At 46.3% G+C, this 14750-nt stretch overlaps 1 protein-coding gene across 2 annotated transcripts in view; it reads right to left on the bottom strand.

Annotated features, from left to right (window-relative positions):
* Ube4b (ubiquitination factor E4B) overlaps positions 1-14750 on the bottom strand; it is a 103636-nt gene that overhangs the window by 87511 nt on the left and 1375 nt on the right. The window lies entirely within an intron of this gene.

The following is a 14750-nucleotide window of genomic DNA, read 5'->3' as shown; positions in this document are numbered from 1 at the left end:
TGGCCTCATGTATAATTCATATTTCATGAAAACAAGATAGAGAGACAGTTGAGCAGTTAAGATCACTTGCTGCTCTTTCAGAAGACCAGGATTCAAGAACCCACATGGCAGCTCACAAGTGTCTCTAACTCCAGTTCCAGGGAATCTGACGCTCTCCTCTGGTCTCCATGGGCACCAGGTACGCAAGCAGTGTGCATATATACGTGAAGGCAATACATCCATATAAAAAACAGATCTTGTTGGGCAGTGGTGGCACACGCCTGTAATCCCAGCACTTACAAGGCAGAGGCAGGTGGATCTCTTTGAGTTCCAGAACAGCCAGGGTAGTTACACAGAGAAACCCTGTCTCAAAAAAAGAAAAAAAAAATTTTAAAGACAGGATCAAAATAGTATTGTACATGATAAAATGCAAAACTTTTACTAAGATTGGAGACATAGGGGCTGAAGAGATAACTCAGCAGTTAAGAGCACTGAGTATTCTTCCGGGACCCGGGTTCAGTTCCCAGCACCCACATGGCAGCTCACAACTGTCTGTAACTACAGTTCCCAGGGACCCGACATTCTTACACAAGCAAAACACCAGTGCACATTAAATAAAGAAACAAACAAACAGGAGAAATGAGGTGTACGACACTGGGCCTTCGTGCGAGGCACACACTTCTGTAATCTTAGTCAGGGGGCTAAGGCAGGAGACAGAGGCTAGCCTAGCTACATCGTGACAGTTTGTAAACTGTAAAAGTGGTGAGAGGAGGCTGGAGATGTAGTGCAGTAATAAAGAACTTACCCGATGCAAGCAAAGCTGTGGCTTTAATCCTCAGCCATAACAACCAACCTCACATAAACAGGATCAGTTTGCTAAAAGCCTACTACATCATGGCCAGTACTGCCGATGGCTTTACTTCAAACCCAAGGTTTGTTAGAAGTTGGGTGAGGACCAACATGATCAAATGTTTACAAGTCAACCTTCAGGAAAGACAGTGCCACACTGCACAGACCCCAGCGAGCGGAAGAACAACGCCAGGAGCCAGAGCCCCAGTCACCCACACACGGGGAGAGGCTCACCCAAACAGCCAGTCCTAAGGAAACACAGGTGTATCTGATCGGAATCACAACTCTGATGAAAGGGTTTCTTCTAAGCATCCCCTCAACAAACCCATAGCACCTTAATGTAGCAATAAACCCAAAACAAAAGGCACTAACACAAGGCAAGAACTGGGGTCACAAAGAGACACACTGTCTTGTTCTGTCCACCCATGCACTCAAACAAACATTTGTCCTGGGCCACTTTGTGCCCAGCCCTGTGCTTAAAACTAGACAAAGGGGCTAAAAATGAGCATGAGCTGGGAGTCTATGTTCCTGTGGAGCCACATCAGTGAATAGGCCATTCAAGGCGGAGTGACCGGTATTGGGACAGGAAACTAATCGTGAATGAGATGCCTTTTCCTTTTCGTCCCAAGCCCTCCCCGCAGCTGAGGCTGCCCTTGCTGATTGGCAGTATGGGACAGTGAGTTGAGGTTAATCGTTCACCTGTGCCTCATAATCACACTGTAAAACCTTTCCGAGTCGAGCATGATGGTACACGCGTGCAATCAACACTTGAAGACTGCGGCACCCACCTGAAGGCAGCCTGGGCTACAAGTGAGAACAGGTGTATACATAACATAAGTTACATAAACAACTGCCTCAGAAACAAAAACAGCATCCCAGATCTACTCCTAGAAACAATTCCAGAACAATGAACAGTTTGCCCAGAGGACATAGTGAAGTCTCCATCCTCCTTGGCCTATTCTGCACACCCTCAGACCTCCCTCCCATTGGAATAAACTGCTCCACACACCCACAGTACGCTCTTCCCATCTACTTAGCACATCAACTCCAGATGTTTGCTCCTGTGCCCGGACAGGAGTGCTAGCTCACTGGAGGACCAGGCCTCTCTCATCCCCGACCTCAGTATGCCCCTGAGAAGGCACCTGACATGTATTTGTTAACGTTAAACTGGATAATAATAACCAGATCTTTCATCATTTGCACGTTTGTCATCAGTTTCTTTTTTAATCTGTTGTTCTTTTGAGACAAGGACACAGGTAGCCCAGGACTGGCGGCAACTCACTATGCGGCTCAGGATGGAGGGGCGGGAACTCACTATACAGCCCAGGACGGGGTGGAACTCACTATACAGCCCAGAATGGAGGAGCTGGAAGTCGCAATGTGACCCCTGAGAAGCTGGAACTACATATATTATATATGGTATATACTTACTGTATGGCACCAGGATGGATATTACTGGAGCCTCACCTCCTAAGAGCTGGAATTACAAGTATGAACCACCAGAGCTGACTTTTCTAAGCTCATACATATGCTTGCAATAAGAGCCACAAGTTCAAAGCCAGGCTGGTCTACATAGAGAGTTCTGAACAAATCAAGGCTACAGAGTAAAGAAAGCACTGCCTCTAAAAACCAAAAGAAAAACTACAGTATGATCCAGTGTTCTCTAGACTGATTCACAATTTACATATGGGACTCAGGCCCAAAGCATCAGACTATACAAACATACAAATGTATACAAATAACTACTGAATAAATAACCCAAGCTTAATTTTCTTTCTGATTTATGTGTATAAGTGTTTTTATCTGCATGTGTGCATTTATGTTTGTGCACCATACGTTTGCAGTGCCTGCAGAGGCCAAAAGGGGGCGCCATATCCCCTGGAACTGAAATTACAGATGGTTGTGAGCTGCTATGTGGGTGCTGGGGATTAAATTCCTGCCCTCTGGGGGCAGTGCTCTTAACCAATGAGCCATCTCTCCAGCCTCCACCATCCTATCCCCATTTTAGCTTTCTAATAAAAATAGTGATCAGAATAGGGAAAAATAAAATTTAAAAGAACCTGCTCTCCAAACTTTTCTTCTTCTCATTTAAACTTATGGCTTCCACCACTACGTACAGGGGGCTTCCCAGGGCCTACACCTCACTTCCAAGCTCACTCTCCCCATTCTCTTCTAACTTAGGCAGCAGCACAACCGGTCCTACCAAGGTCTCATGACAACCACACTGCCAAGTCCACTCTACATCTTTCCCTAGGCAACTGCCATGTTAGGTCTGACAACCTGAGTTCATGGCCCGGAACCCACATAAAGGTAAAAAAGGGAACCACTCCACAGAAGCTGTCCTCTGACTTCCATACTAGTGCTGCAGAATACACAGACAGAAACACACACACACACGTTCAATTTGTAAAAACAAGTTGGGAAAATGGCTCAGTTGTTAAAGTACCTGCCAAGTTCAGGGCCCCAGCACTGGATTTTCAAGGAGTGCATTTTTGGGCCATTGTGTAGGGTGGGAGCAGAGACAGGCAGATGATCCCTGGAGTTCACTGGCCAGGCAGCCTAGTCAATCAGTGAACTCCAGGTTCAGAAAGACCATCTCAAAAAATATGATGAAAAATGATAAAGATATCTGATTTTGACCTCTCCAGAGGCATTTACAGATGTGCATGCACATCTAGTCACACCTACAAGCATACAGACAGCACACACACATACACACACGAATCAACAGCTAAGCTTCTGTCTTGCTTAGGCCATTATTATCCTGCTGTATTTGCTAAATCTCCATCCTAACTACCTTCCGGATTTTGGGAAGTGGAAGTCACTGACCTTACTAATAGATATTAATGACCCTGACTGGGGTCAGCATGGGCATGGATGTGGCAGAATGGAGAGCAGGTGACCCTCCTTAGGCTTCAGTAAGTCATCTGGTAAAACTTAGGACATCTGGGGAACTGAGACTGCTCCACAAGCAGAGCACTTGCTTGCAAGCATATCAACCTGAGTTTGATCCCTGGGTCCCAAAAGGTGGCAAGAGAGAGCCAACTCTAGCAAGGGGTCTCTGACCTCCACACATTCGCCAAGCCCCTATGCTCTGCCCCTCCCTAACACATAAAATAAGTAAAGCAAAATGTTTAAATCTATGACATCTTAGCAAACAGCTCAAACGCCAACACAGCCTACAGCTGTAGGGCAGCCACTGAACAATTCAGATCTGATTATTTCCTGGCCTCAGGCCACCGTAGGGAATGTGGCACCAGCATCCAGGGATAAAAGGAAGTAAGCAGGGATCTGATGGAACTGCTAAGAAGTCCCCAGGCCTACGGTTTAGGTTTCCTCAGGAGAAAGACAACTTTGTCAGCATTCAGAGGGCGGGAGCTGGAGAAACTGCCCTATTTCAGGAAGAGTGTCCAGGCCAGCAAAACAGTGAGAAGTATACTAGCTAATGTTATGTCAACTTGACACAGGCCAGAGGCATCAGAAAGGAGGGAACCCCAGTTGAGAAAATGCCTCCATAAAATCAGGGTGTAGGCAGATTTGCAGAGAATTTTCTTAATCAATGATTGATGAGGAAAGGCCCAGCCCATTGTGAGTGGGGTCGACCCTGAGCTGGTGGTCCTGGGTTCTGTAAGGCCGAAGACAAGTGCTGGTGGCGCACGCCTTTAACCTGAGCACTTCGGAGGCAGAGGCAGGAGGATCTCTGAGAGTTAAAGGCCAGCCTACTCTACAGAATGAGTTCCAGGACAGCTAGGGCTGTTACACAGAGAAACCCTGTCTTGAAAAACCAGAAAAAAGTAGGCAGGCAGGCAGCAGGCAGGCTGAGCGAGTCCTGAGGAGCAACAGTAAGCAGCAGCCTCCATGGTACCAGCTACTGCCTCCAGGTTCCTTCCTGCTTGAGTTCCTGCCCTGACTTCCCTCAGTGATGAACCTAGAAGTGTAAACTAGATAACCCCTTTTCTCCCCAAGTTTCTCTGGTCCTGGTGTTTCATCACACAACAGAAACCCCAACTAGGACAACTGGGGAAAGGAGGAGCCACGGAGGGACCAAAGGGGCTGCTGGTTGGGAGGTCAGAAATCCACACCGATACAAAAGTAAGCCCTCACACAAGGCCCTAGAAGGAGGTGACAATGGTCAAAGGCCAGGAAGGGGATGCCCACAAGCTACATTCTTTCCTCTCCCAGCAAGGCACTCCCTACACCCTAGCCCTACTCCAGCATACGTGAGTAGTGGCAGGAGAGAACTTGTGTTTTCATTTAAGGTTCCTGGACTTGAAAGTTAATGTGGGGCCGTCTACCTCGGGAGGGTGCAGTTTTAGATCTGGGAAGGTCTAGACAGAAGTCCCTAACATGAAAACTTTCAGCTGAACGTGTGGCTGTCCAGTGAAAACTATTTCTCAGCCTTCCCAACAAGTAACTGTGCCGGGGGCTCAGGCTCTGCAATGTGTGCCTCTTCCAAGCCCTTCTCCTCTCCTCTCTCTGACGAAATGCAGGCGGACACACACGGCCATGAGACGAAGTCTTAGTCAGGGAAACAAACCCCAGACAGTGGCTGGACCCTGATGAGCAGAGTGGCCACACCAGTCCTCGCCTCCTGGCAGACTTCTGTCAGAGAGAAATCAACGGCCACCTGGCTTCAGTATCTCTTTCATCACCATTGACGGAGTAGCGCGCTGACTCCTCCAGCATCAACTTCTCTCTGAACCCCATAGCCAGCCAGCCCATCACCCAAGTCTGCCTGTTCTCCAAACCACTGACGGTCTGACTCACTCACATTCTCCACCACCACCGGCTACCCCCCCACACACACACAGCCTCTCCCTGGGACTTCTGCAACAGCCTCCTAACCTATCTGAATTCACCATTTCCCTATTGATCTATCCTCTTCACAGAAGACAAAAAGGATTCTTTGATAACATAATACCAAATGTGTGCTAGCTAGTTTTTATTGTCAACTTAACACAGCTTATCATTTGGAAAGTCTCAATTGAGGGGTTACATAGACCAGATGGGCCTGTGCTGGTGTCTGTAAAACTGTGTCTTGACTGACAATTGATGTGGGAGGGCTCAGCCCAGTGAGCAGCACCATCCCCTAGGCAGGTGGGCTATGGAAGAAGGCTAGTGAGCAAGCCAGTAACTGCTGTTCCTCCATGGCTTCTGCTTCAGCTCCTGCCTCCAGGTTCCTGCCTTCAATTCCTGCCCTGGCTTCTCTCGGTGACAGTGTGACCTGAGAGCTGTAACACGAAATAAGCCCTTCCTTCCCTCCTCAAGCTGTTTGCTCAGCCTGCCTGCCTGCCTATCACCTACCTGCCTGCCTGCATCACAACAGAAACCCTAAGACACAGTGCAAGCCTTCCGTGGGCAGAAGGTTCCTACTTGTTCACTGCAATAGCCCCATCGTCTAAACCATGTACAGAATTTCATAAACTACGAGCTGTTAGCTGGACATGCTGGTGCACATCATTAGTCCAGCACCGGGGGGGCTGAGACAAGTGCATTCCGAAGCAGGGCCAGCAGCCTGGTCTACACAGCAAATTCCAGGAAAAGCAGGGCTACATGGTGAGACCCTGTCTCAAGAAAGAAAAGGACAAGAGCAAAAGTCTCACTGCTGCAGACGGGCAACTGCGCCGCCTAAGGCTGCCCATGAACCCACAACAAAATGCCCCGTCAACAGACAGGCACAAGCGGCCTATAGCCCGAGTGCACAGCCAGCCTGGGACACAGTGAGACCCTGTGCAAAAAGGACACAAAAACAAGGTCATGCATGGTCGCTTTGCTTTGAGGTCTCTTTCTAAACAGTGTGAGGTGCCTCTGACCTTCGGATGCAGGCCCTAGAGGCTGGTGTGGTAGGTAGTGCACACGTTAATCCCAGCACACTGGGGGCCGAGGCAGGCAGACGTCTGTGAGTTCAAAGCCAGCATGATCTATATATAGAGTGTGCTGCAGACCAGCTAAGGCTATATTGTGAAACTGTCTCTTTCTGCCCTTCTAACGCTGATAACATATTTGGTTGTCGCCTTACAATGAAGAGTTGCTGACAGGACTCCAATGGCAAACCCAGACCCTAGTGCTATTTCCATCCCACCTTAGACAGAGTAGCGCTCCCTGACGGTGGCACGTGAAAGCACAGTGTGTGCTATAAACTTGTATGTGGTGCGTACCCCATACGGAGGCCACAGGCCTGCTGCTGGTGTCGCTTCTATTGCCCTGGCTTTTGAGACAGGGTCTCCCACTAAACCTGGTGTTCCTCAATTCACTTGACTTGCTGGCCATCAGTCCGGGGATCTCGTCTCCCTGTTCAAGGCTGGCGTCAAGGCCCAAGCACCATAGCAGCTTTCTGGGTGGGCACCAGGGGCTCCAGACTTCACTCTCTCTCCTCAAGCTTGCAGAGCAGGCGCACTTTAGCCTCTGAGCCATTTCCCAACCCAAAGCATGTTTGTTTTTTAAAGACACTCAAAAAGGCAAGCAAACTTAGCAGGTCTAGTGCTCAAAGGGACGACATCAACAGGTAGAACCAGATTTGCACACGGCCAGGTAATGACTGTGTCACACACCAATTAGTCGAGAATAATTACACTAGCCACAGTGAGAAGCGTCCCAGCTCCAGATACTAACATGTGGTAACAGGGAGGCATCCCGGCTGACACGCACAGGGGAGAACTCTAGAACACTCCAGCTCTCACCACTATGGCCACCACACAGCAAACCCCAAGGACCCAAGTGGCACACTTCTTTAATCCCAGCACTTGGGAGCAGAGGCAGATGGATCTCTGAGTTCCAGACCAGCCTGGTCTACAGAGTAAGTTCCAGAACAGTCAGTGCAATACAGAGAAGACTTGTGGGAGGTGGAGGCGAGGGAATACTCCTTCTATGGGTTCATATAGTTAAAAGCTTTGTTATTGGGAAGTGGCATTATTTGAGAAGGATAAAGAAGTAGCCTTGCTGGCAGAAGAGCATCACAGCGCTTTGCGGTTTCAAAAAGCCCACACTAGGCCCAGCATCTTCTTTTTCTCTGCCTGCAGATCAGGATACAGCAGCACTTAACTACTCCATGCCTGCCACCAGGCTCCCCACCATGATAATAATGGACTAAGCCGCTGAAACTCCAATGCCTTCTACTAAATGACTTCCTTTGTAAGTCCTGCCATGATCATGGTGTCTCTCCACAGCAATAGAACAATGACTAAGACAAACGAGGAGGCCTATCTCAGAAAATAGGAGGCCAGCAAGCGAAAAGACTCCTCTGGTCTTCACATAGGCATGCATGCATGCACACACACGCACAGACGCAAGACACCTTCTCCTAAGCCAAGGGCAGTGTCACATGCCTAGAGTCTCAGCTACTCAGGAGGCTGATGCTCTTCTAAGCTCAGGAGTTTGAGGCCAGCCTGGATTACACAGCAAAGCTTCTCTCCCTTCAAAAATGCCAACTGTGAGAATAACTGACTTTAATCCCGGACCTCAAGCAGAGGTAGGTGGATCTCTGTGAGTTTGAGGCCAGACTGGTCTACATAGAGTTCCAGGCCTGACAGAGCTACATATTGAGACCCTATCTTTAAATAATAATAATAATAATAATAATAATAACAATAACATTTTGGGGCTAGAGAGATGGCTTCAGTGGTTAAAAGCACCTAACACCTACATGATGTCTCACAACCACCTATGCAGATCTACATTCCGGCACACAAATAATAAAACAAAAACCACAAAAGCCACCCCAGTGTTCTCTATCTTTTCGGGCTACTTTATTTCCCTTTATAGGGATGATCATGAAAAACCATCTGCTGTGCCTATGTGTCTGCCTCCTTTGAGGGAAATGAAGATCCCTAGAAGCAGGTCTCAGTAGAACTGGGCATACAGCAAGGAATAGCAGCAAAGTTAAGGGCAAACCGCGACTAAGTCCACTACAGATGCCTTCCCGCCTTCAAGCCACACAGCATCCAGGGCTGTCTGAGGCCTGTACTCTCAGCCACAACAACTGGAGAATAAAAGTCTCCTGGTTTCCACTGCCCCTCTTCCCAACTCATAAAGGGAGGTTTCTAATGGTGCTTTAGAAAAGGGACTGAGGCATCCAGATCCCACATTAAACTGGCTGTATGCCTTAGAGCTATGTGTAGTTCAACTGGTAGAGTGCTCGCCTATTTACATGCCTTTTGGCAAGCTAATTAATTTCTATTAACCTTGATTTTCCTATCTGTAAAATAGAGATGATAATAGCAAAGGTGTCAGGGGAGTTCAGAGCTTAGCACAAAGAACTCTGAAGTGACAGCAAAGATCACCATCATCATTCTGTCTCCTCTTTTCTTTTTTTCTCTTTTTTCTTTTTTGGATTTTCGAGACAGGGTTTCTCCATAGCTTTTTTTAGTTCCTGTCCTGGAACTAGCTCTTGTAGACCAGGCTGGCCTCGAACTCACAGAGATCCGCCTGCGTCTGCCTCCCGAGTGCTGGGATTAAAGGTGTGCGTCACCACCGCCCGGCCTCTTATTTTTATCTTTTTTTGTTTTGCGTTTTTTTGTTTTTTGTTTTGTTTTGTTTTTTTCTCAGTATCTATGAAGCCTGTCCAGGAACTCGCTTTGTAGTTCAGGCTGGCCTTGAACTCACAGAGGCAGGCCTCTGCCTCACGCGTGCTGGGTTTGAAGGCGTGGGCCACCACTGCCCTAGCCCAAGGCAAAGGGCCAGGCAGTGGGGCCTTTAATCCCAACACTTGGAAGGCAGCAACAGGCAGATTTCTGAGTTTAAGTCCTGCCTGGACTACAGAGCGAATTCTAAGACAGCCAGGACTGTTACACAGAGAAACCCTGTCAATGGAAGAAAAAAAAGAAGAGGCAAAAGGCTGACTGGATGATTCAACAATGAGAAGCAAACACTGCTCTTGCAGAAGACCTGAGTTTGGCTCCTAGTACCCACATCAGAAGTCTCACAATCGACCATCTGTAATCCAAGTCCAGGAAGATCTGTCTCGTCTCTGAAGGCAACTGCATGTACAAGTAGCGCACTCTCTCTCTCACATGCACGTACGTATGCACACTCACACACACACACACACACTTAAAAATAAAATAAACGGCCAGGCACTGGTGGTGCACGACTTTAATCCCAGCACTCAGGAAGCAGAGGCAGGTGGATCACTGAGTTCGTGGCCAGCCTGGTCTCCAGTGGGACGACAGCCAGGGCTACACAGGGAAAACCTGCCTCAAAATAAATAAATATGTATCTCTGGGTAAGAAAGAAAGAAAAAGAGGGGCTGATGCATTAAGAGTATACAGGTCAGGTGGGAGACACCAGGTGAACGCATCTATTTATTGGGTATCTTTGATACAAGCTTCATGTGTTCCAGGCCAGCTTTGTACTCTTATGTAGCAGAAGACAAACTCTAACTTCTTACCCTTCTCTGTGTCCCAAACTCTCAAATACAGGAATGCACCGCCATGCCGGGCGATGGTGGCGCACGCCTTTAATCCCAGCACTCGGGAGGCAGAGGCAGGCGGATCTCTGTGAGTTCGAGTCCAGCCTGGTCTACAAGAGCTAGTTCCAGGACAAGAACCAAAAAAGCTACAGAGAAACCCTGTCTTGAAAAAAAAAAAAAAAGAATGCACCGCCATATCTGGTTATATACAGTGCTATGAATGGAATCCAGGGATTCAGGAATGCTGGACCAGCACCCTCCCAGTGGAATTGTACCACCAGGCTAACAACGCTTTCAACAATCTCAAAGAACTCACCTTGCCTTCTCTAAAGCCTGTCCGTGTCCAAGCCCAATCAACCCTGCTCCTAGTTAGAACCAAGGGTTTGAGTCTCCATCCCCCTCCCCTTCACAGCTGGTGTTGGAACTGGATGAAGTTAGTGAAGCATTCTATCATGGTTCTAGCATGGGCCATGAGAGCACACCCCAGCCCTGGGAGGCAGAAGCAGGAGAAATCTGCAAGGCTGCGGCCAGCGTGGACCACAGAGGGTGCTAGGGCAGCAGTCAGGGCTATGGACAGTGAGATCTCATTTCAAACAAGAAGGAAAGAAGAAAAGAAGGGGAAAAAGCAGACCTCAGTATTTATTCCTGGTGTGCCTGCTCACCATGTCTCCCCATCAATGCCTGGTGTGCCTGCCCCCACGTCTCACCATCAATGCCTGGTGTGCCTGCCCCCACTTCTCACTGTCAATATCTCCAGCCCATGGAGCTCTACCACCTGACACATGGTTAACAACAGCCTCCTACCAGTCATCTTAAAGCCTTAACACCCTGCAGGGGAGAGATCACAGTCTCACAGAGAGCTGAAACTTTCAGACAGCTCTCCAAGGCTGATGACAGCCAGTGCCACCAGCAAACAATTCCCACACCCCAGCGCCATGACTTGGTGTTGTTTTCAGAGCCCCTGTCCCTCACACCCAACTCCCAGTACCCTTCAGGGGCAAAAACACAACATAACCTTTTTCTAATGTCTTAATTAAGACCTCATTCCACAGGGCGTCCCTTCTTCCTATTCTGAGTGTCTCATGTGCAAGTGACATCACACAACTACACTGTACATTAAAATAAATTTTATGTTTTATTTTATGTGTATGAGTATTTTGTGTGCATATGTTTGTATGACCACATATGTGCCTGGTGCCTGGAGAAGTCAGAAGAGGACGACACCAGACCCCCTGGGACTGGAGATACAGATGTCTGAAAGCCACCATGTGGCTGGTGGGAACTGAACCTGGGTCCTCTCCAAGAACAAGTGCTTTTAGCTACTAAGTCATCTCTCCAGCCCCTATATATTGTACATTTTAGGTTCCTATCTCCATCCCCCAACAAAACCTCCTAACTTATGGAGTGAACCATTTGAGGCTGGGTTAGGGAGAATTGGTGAGGGAACATTACTGCCAATCAGTCAATTCCAAAAGGACCAGACCACATTATAAATGTACTCACAAAAAACACCGCTTTACAGAAACTAGGAGTGTCAGCGAGATAATGGTAATAGAATATTTATACAGATGCTGTGATCAGTCAATGGCCAACTGGTAAGCAGTGAAATGTAATAAAGGGGCTTGGGAATCAGGAGCCTGGAGTTTGAATTCTAACCATGTGACTTCTAAACCAGGTCTCTTTTGCCAAGTTATTTAACCTAAATCTGTTTCCTCACCTATAAAATATACAAACTGGTTCCTACTTCACTGGATAAAAATAAAGAAAAATCCATGGGGCGGTCTTGGCATACACCTTTAAACCTTTAATCCCAGCCGTTGGGAGGCAGAGACACACACAGATCTCTGAATTCAAGGCCAGCCTGGTCTACAAAAGCTAGTTCCAGGAAGAGAAGTTCCAAGCTACAGAGAAACCCTATCTCAAAACAAACAAACAAACAAACAAATAAATAAGTAAAAACTGATAAATATGATTTTATAAAATAAAGAAAAAAAATAAAGAAAACTCCAAGGTCATATGTGCTACACTTGGGAATAACACTTAACTCTTCTAAACCTGGACCACACCCTAAGTCCCAGGCAACCATCTCTCAGAAGTAGGTCAGAAAGATTTACAAGAGAAAAAGGGGAGAAAAGGTACAAATCATTTCAAGGCAATTTCATCACCACTGCTGAAAAGCAGCTGAAAATGCCTGCCCTTCTTGCAGCACTGACTTGGTCCACAAGAACAACACGTGAGTCGGGCGGTGGTGGCGCACGCCTTTAATCCCAGCACTCGGGAGGCAGAGGCAGGCGGATCTCTGTGAGTTCGAGGCCAGCCTGGTCTACAAAGGGAGTTCCAGGACAGGCTGGCTCCAAAGCTACAGAGAAACCCTGTCTCTAAAAACAAAAACAAAAACAAAAAACAAAAAAAAAGAAAAAGAACAACACATGAGTAGCAGGAACATAATGCAAACGATGATGCTGTGGAATGTAAGGAGGGTAAAGTCCCTGTCTGCTCTGCAGAGCAGAGCTCACTGTAGAGCACTGCATAAATAACACCCAGCAATGCAGGCCAACAACTCTTTCAAATACACAGAAAACAGAAGAGAATCCAAGGTGACCTATGAGAAAGGGACCTAGTCTGGTTAAACCAGTTTTTATTCTTCTAGCCTGTATTGTAAAAATATTCACAAATATTCTCATTTTGTTAAAATATGAAACTCTGATTTAACCCAGTTTCCTAACTTAAGATGAGGGAATCACTGGCATGACTGCTTTAATTCTGAAGCTATCCTTCAACAGTCAATAACACACGTGTGTTATCTTTTAACCAAATCAACATCACCTGCAATATCTGTGATACAGGTTTCTACTAACAAAGTAACAATACAAAGGCAAAAAAAACTTTGGAAACTTATCTGTTGAGAAATGTACGTAACCCAGTATTAAAGAAACTGGATTAAAGCTAGGCAAGTTGGTACACAACTTAATTCCCAGCATTCAAAGCAGAGGCAGGGATATCTCTGTGAGTTGGAAGCCAGTCAGGGCTATCCAGTTAGATGCAAAGAAGAGAAAAAGAAGAAGGAAAAAAAAAAAAAAAAACTTTAAAGAGATTCTGGTCTAGCTTCTAATGAGGGGAAAAAAAGACCACTTATTGGGGCTGGAGAGATGGCTCAGAGGTTAAGAGCATTGCCTGTTCTTCCAAAGGTCCTGAGTTCAATTCCCAGCAACCACATGGTGGCTCACAACCATCTGTAATGAGGTCTGGTGCCCTCTTCTGGCCTTCAGACATACAGACAGAATATTGTATACATAACAAATAAATAAATATTTAAAAAAAAAAAAAAAGAGCAGCAAGTTCAAAAAAAAAAAAAGACCACTTATTATACCACCATTGTGGTCAGGCCAACTAATTTGCTGACATAAACTTTATACTAATCCTGCACTGGTGAATTTAATTTTTCATAAATGTTTTAGTGTCCTGTTGACCTTGAAAATTTTCTTCCACAAAGATTATATGTATTCCTTTCAGGGTCACTAAGAGAGTTACACCATCTCAAGAACTAAGCAAAATGAAAAGACACCTTTGACACAGTATCTGTGGCCAGTCTGTATACTTTATGGTTTGAAAAAAATTAGTAAAAACTCAACTCTGTAAAGGCCTCTAAAACACAAACTATTTAGAGGTCAGAAGAAAAAAACAGTACTTTCTGGAAGTAAAAGATTACTGAAAATCACAGATTGTGTATTTTTAAAGTTAAAGAAAAATCGAGGAATACTTTTAAAAACTTAAAATACCAGATATTTCCAAGGCAGTATTTCCTGAAACTGCTCAAGACTTTTCTGATTTAAGATTACACTCCTGCTGTAGTTGAGGAAAACCAAGTTAGTTGACACAAAATGACTTAACAACTAAAGTATCACAATCCTAAAAATTGTTTCTTTTCCCACCTGACCCTTCACCCACCCATGTGCAGACTCCATCCCTGGAGAATTTTAGTGACTAAATAAACATGAGGAGACAATGGCCAAAAGTGAGCAAGAACCTCTTCCAACCAACCTGATGACAGATGACTACTTTCATATACTGCAGGGGAAGTTTACATGAAGCAGTGGAAGAAATTAAACCAGTGGGGGTCTTGAAAAGAAGGCCTTCAATTTGTAGAAAGATGGGAAAAGTCAACCTCACAGGAAATTCCTTGTGCCCTAACTGCCACTGCTTTTCTGACAATCATACACAGCACAACCCAAGTTTAAGGTGGAAGGGAGTTAAAAAAAAAAAAAAAGTAAAATAGCAGACCAGCAGTCATTAGTAGTCTGTTAAAATTACTACGATTTAACTGGAATCTTTTAAACTATTAAGGATATACACTTTGAAGCCGGGCGGTGGTGGCGCACGCCTTTAATCCCAGCACTTGGGAGGCAGAGGCAGGTGGATCTCTGTGAGTTCGAGACCAGCCTGGTCTACAGAGCTAGTTCCAGGACAGGCTCCAAAACCACAGAGAAACCCTGTCTCGAAAAACCAAAAAAAAAAA

This window comes from Chionomys nivalis, chromosome 11 (genome assembly GCF_950005125.1).
Source record: "Chionomys nivalis chromosome 11, mChiNiv1.1, whole genome shotgun sequence".
In the NCBI taxonomy this organism is placed as follows: domain Eukaryota; kingdom Metazoa; phylum Chordata; class Mammalia; order Rodentia; family Cricetidae; genus Chionomys; species Chionomys nivalis.
This window is presented reverse-complemented; position numbering and strand designations above follow the sequence as displayed.